Source organism: Acomys russatus, chromosome 16 (genome assembly GCF_903995435.1).
Source record: "Acomys russatus chromosome 16, mAcoRus1.1, whole genome shotgun sequence".
Taxonomy (NCBI): Eukaryota; Metazoa; Chordata; class Mammalia; order Rodentia; family Muridae; genus Acomys; species Acomys russatus.
The window spans coordinates 19,162,382-19,167,494 of NC_067152.1; the positions used below are offsets into that span (position 1 = coordinate 19,162,382).

Below are 5,113 nucleotides of genomic sequence, written 5' to 3' on the forward strand. Positions count from 1 at the left end.
GATTGTGAATTCATTAAACCTCACCATTTTTATTATACGTACAATTACTGCCAATCCATTTTCTTACACACAAACTTCATCCAACCCTGGCTGCTTAGAAACACTTTATGAAATTGCTTACCCATGCCTTACAATGAATTAAACCCAACGCCTTCGCCTTCCCGTTGAAAATGCATGCCTCATTTCTTTTAAGAGGATTCAGAGAATCAATTCCCTTTTACTAACTGAAGACTAAATCATCCATTGAGGTGGATAGTAAATAAGGGAGGTAGCAAAGCTTACTTGTGCAGTCTCCTACTTTATTCCCTCTACATGTATGCTCAATTTATACAACAAAAAATTATTTTTTTCATTGCATGGTATTGACACAGATTTTTTTTTTAAACAATATAAAACCACAGACAAGCTCGGTTTTGGTAGCATTATTTTTCTTGGATCCTGGAAGGTCTACGGTTGTATTTTCAGATTTACTTGAATTTTAGTTACCTATGCTTTCATTTGACTGGGATTCTATTTCTGTATTAACAGCTTTGGTTGAATACTACAAGAAATTAGCACGCGCTTTATATGGGTAACAGTTCCTTAGCATATTAATTGCAAATGCCAATATAATTTGTATAGAATTTGAAGAGGATTATTCAATTATTTCGGGGTTTATGCTACCGATTTACGTGAAATGATAGAAAGTTTTACTTTGGGACTGCATCTTACTAAATGGTGGTTGTATTTTCAGGTGAAATGAACCAAAAATATTTGCTAGTCATTTTAAAAATATTTTAGTTAAGATCAAATTATAATTATATCACTTCTCCGTTCTCGTTCCTTCCTTTAAACCTTCCCGTATACTCCATTTTGCTTTCTTTCAAATCCATAGTCATTTTTCATTAATTGTTTTTGAATGCATGTATATATGTGTATATATGATGCATATGTATATTTGTATGTATATATTTTCCTATGTGCCATAAGCATGACTTGTTCAGTCTTTACAGATTTATAAATATGTTTATTTTCAGGGTTGGCGGTTTGGAGTTAGATAACCAATTAGTATCTTCTCCCCCTCAATATTCCTTAGATACTTGTAGTTCTTTTTTTTTTTTTTTAAATTTATTTATTTTTTTTAATTAATTTATTCTTGTTACATCTCAATGTTTATTCCATCCCTTGTATCCTCCCATTCTCCCCCCCCCCCATTTTCCCATTATTCCCCTCCCCTATGACTGTTCCTGAGGGGGATTACGTCCCCCTGTATATGCTCATAGGGTATCAAGTCTCTTCTTGGCTACTTGCTGTCCTTCCTCTGAGTGCCACCAGGTCTCCCCCTCCAGGGGACATGGTCAAATGTGAGGCACCAGAGTACGTGAGAAAGTCGTATCACACTCTCCACTCAACTGTGGAGAATATTCTGACCATTGGCTAGATCTGGGAAGGGGTTTAAAGTTTACCGCCTGTATTGTCCTTGGCTGGTGCCTTAGTTTGAGCGGGACCCCTGGGCCCAAATCTGCCTATCATATTGTTCTACTTGTAGATTTCTAGGACCCTCTGTATCCTTTTATTTTGCTATTCTCCCATGTGTCTCTCATTTAGAGTCCCAATAGGATGCCTTCCCCTCTGTCCCAGTTTCCTGGTAACTGAAGGCTTTTGTGGGACATGCCCCTTGGGCTAGTATGCAGATGTAAGTGAGTATATACCATTTGATTCTTTCTGCTTCTGGGTTAACTCACTCATTATGATCATTTCTAGCTCAATCCTGTAGTTCTTTGTTTACGGTTGAGGTCTTTTGTGTTTCCTCTGTCTATGTTTTGAAACATTTTTGGTTTTTTTTTTTTTTTTAATTTTAAACTTTGGTTTTAATTTTTATGCTTTTACTCAAATAAGAAAAAGAGAAACTATTCCCTAAAGAGTTGTGGAATTCTCTTCTATCGCCTCATACTATAATTAAGACACAGCCTTATGCTCAGAAATTGTCCGTGTTGTTATTACCCACTTTTGAACTGCGCAGGGAGTGGTAGCTCTCTCAATGCAAAGTGGTAACACAGCACACACAGAGTCACTGAGGGGATGGGTTTCTATTTGGTTACAAAGAGAAAGTGGTGCATCATCACACACAAATTTATATTGGTGGATGTTCCTTTCTGACAGCAAAGGAATGGTTAATTCTTTAGACAAATAAACAAAACTGGTTAAAAGCTACCTACCGAGACAAGCTTAGAAAAAAAGCCATGAAAACCTAATCAATATGTTCTTGAGTTTCTAACTATGTTAGAGAAATTTGGTTTTTATTGATGTATAGGAACGGTACATCAGCAGTTAGCCTAAATAGTTGCCCACTGGTTTCTCTCTGCATCCACTATCCTATCTGACAAATGACATATCAACCCCCGACTTCCATGTGAGATAGTTACTACCTGCGATGGCTGAAGATGGGGAAGGGAAAGGATGTGCAAAGGGCCAATTTCTTCTCTACACCGAGATATTCCAACACTGAAAGCCTCCTGTTGTGAAAGTGCTCCAGGCTCACGCTTTCTATCTAAATTACAATAATTTACTTACATTTTCATAGAGGAAATAACACATCCTCTAGTACTTTCTTTTGTGTAAATTCAACATGATCAAATAGAGAGACAAATGTGGACAAAAGCATTTGTGGGAATAATTCTGCCCTCTAGAAAAACGTTAACTTTACAGATGCGGTGACTTGCTGATCAGTGGTTATGGGTAATTCAAAGAATGAATTAATCCTAAGACTTCCCAAGCAAATAGAAAGAAGGCATGAAGAAAAAAAAAACCTAACAAAGTATGCCCTAGCCAACACATCAGTATTCTTCCCATACATTTTTATTTCTAGGAAACATTAACATATTTATATTTAATGCAAAACTAAAAATATTAGATCAATGGAAAAATTCAAATAATATATAATGATTACACTTCAAGCCATGGTATTAAAAGTGTCTTATACTTAATTAGAACCCCTAGCTCCAGTGAATCAGCTGATTTGTTTTACATGAATGTGGTGGCATGAAAATCAGCAACAGTATGTTCTTCCTTGCCAACACCATTCATACATTTTTGTCATTTCTCCCCATTGGAATAGTATGATTTATTGGATGTTAATATGAGTTTTTAACATAAAACCATAATGCAATCTACTTTATCTAGTGAATGTATAAAACGGCTGTTATCCTAAGCCAAGTATATTACCCCAAACCAAACAAGCTCTGCTACACACTGGAAAGAGAGCTTCATAAAGTGCTGCTACATGTAACATCCCTCTATTCGCTGTCATGTTTCTGCTATTATCATTTTCTGGAAGATGAGTGTTGTGTCTGTATTTCAAGATTGCAGAGTTGTTGGGTGAACTGTTTACATGTTAAGGGAGTATTAAGTATAGGTAGAAAGCTGTGGCCATGTATGGTCTTCTGAATGTAATTCAAGGAGCTGTGAGGCATGTATGAGAGCTTGCTTCCAGTATAGTAGTTGCTGTTCAAGACTCAAGCAATGTGTTAATAATTTATTAGTTAATAATACAAGTAATTAAAAATCAATAATATTTGGAGTCTCTGTTCTTTTTCACTTTGCAGAGTAATCCTTCCATATGTAGGATTTTCCAGCCGTGACCATATTCCAGATGAAAAGAGCTAGAAACTTCCATGGAATGGGAGGTAACTCCTCTGCATTGTGAGTTTCATGTTTCATTATAACTAATGGTTTTCCTCAGACTCAGAGAAATCACACTATTGTCTAATGCCAGCCGTATGCTAGGCACTGTGCTTGTGGCTCCAAGCCAAACCTACCTCTAGAAACTCACCTAAAGGTGTGTGTCGCCATGCCTGGATGCAGATGTCACTTCTTGTGTTTCATAGTTTAAAGGTCAAATGTAGATAAAACATATATATTCAAGGAACCATTTGGGCCATGGGCCAATACCAAGGTATAAGCGTAGATTTTAGTGTTATTTCTCATATTCCTTGAGGTTTTACAATTTTAAATGGAATCACAAAAGTGACTTTTAAAGATGCAGTTAGTTGTGCCTTACATGCCACCTTTCTTGAACTTATGAGATATTTCATTATTTATATGTGCCAGTTTTTAAATATAGTTCACTAATATATTATTTCTTTTCGGATAAGGAAAATAATCTTTATATTTCTATTAACTTTCTAATTTCAGGTAAATATGCTATATAGTAGCTGTGAAATAAGGAGAGATTTTAATTATACAACCAACATATAAAATACAAAGAAACAGTCTTGAGAATTTTTTTCAGTCTCCAAGATGTTAATTAAAATGAATGAACTAAAATGTTATTAGCAATTTGATAGTTTTACTTAAAGCACTTGCTTTCTGAACAAATCAGTTACGGCCATATATGAAAAGGGAGAAGTAAAAGCAAAACAGAAGAAATGTATTGGAGTCAAACTATGAGGACTAATTATAAAAAGAAAACTGACTGCATTAGAGATTAGAAATTAATGTCGGTTCACATTAAACAAATATAAAAACCATATTGCTAATAATTTCTAAGAGTTGAATGCTTACCTGGCAGGGGAGATACCGTGATCACGAAGGTGGTTTTCCCAGGGCGAGGCTTATCCATTGCACTCTGGATGTGCTGACCCCTGCGATTTCTCCAAATGCTGGAAACTCGACTGCATAATTTGTGGTAGTGGTGGACTGCGTTCGCGCTCTCCCCTGTTTAAATAAAAAAAATTTTTAAATAAAAAAAATAAAAATAAAAGCATAGAAAATAAAAAATTGAATAACAAAAAAAGAAAAAAAGAGTTGAGGGTGGAGTGCAATGGTAGAACATCTGCCATTGCAAACGTTAATTACTGGCTAGGGAGAAGGCTTATGAGGTAAAGTTAGTCATGGAAGCCCAATGTGCCAGGTTCAAGGTCAAGGATCCACACTAAAGCCAGAAACAATGCTGTGCATATGTAATGCCAGCATTCTTATGATGAGAATGGAGGCAGAGACAAGAGCATGTATCAACAACAGAAACAGAAGAGCCCCTGCCTCAACAAATGAGAGGTAAGTTCTGAGTCCTGACGTTTGTCCTCTCCCCTCCACAACCTTTGACGGTTAGCCAAACTGTGTCTGTTTTTATAGC

General features: G+C 36.1%; 1 non-coding gene across 1 annotated transcript; it reads left to right on the forward strand.

The window, feature by feature from the left end:
- The first annotated feature begins 4,534 nt into the window (after positions 1-4,534).
- LOC127200907 (U1 spliceosomal RNA) lies at positions 4,535-4,698 on the forward strand. The gene has a single exon (XR_007832124.1). It is a non-coding gene; the product is annotated as a U1 spliceosomal RNA (small nuclear RNA).
- Positions 4,699-5,113: the final 415 nt, after the last annotated feature.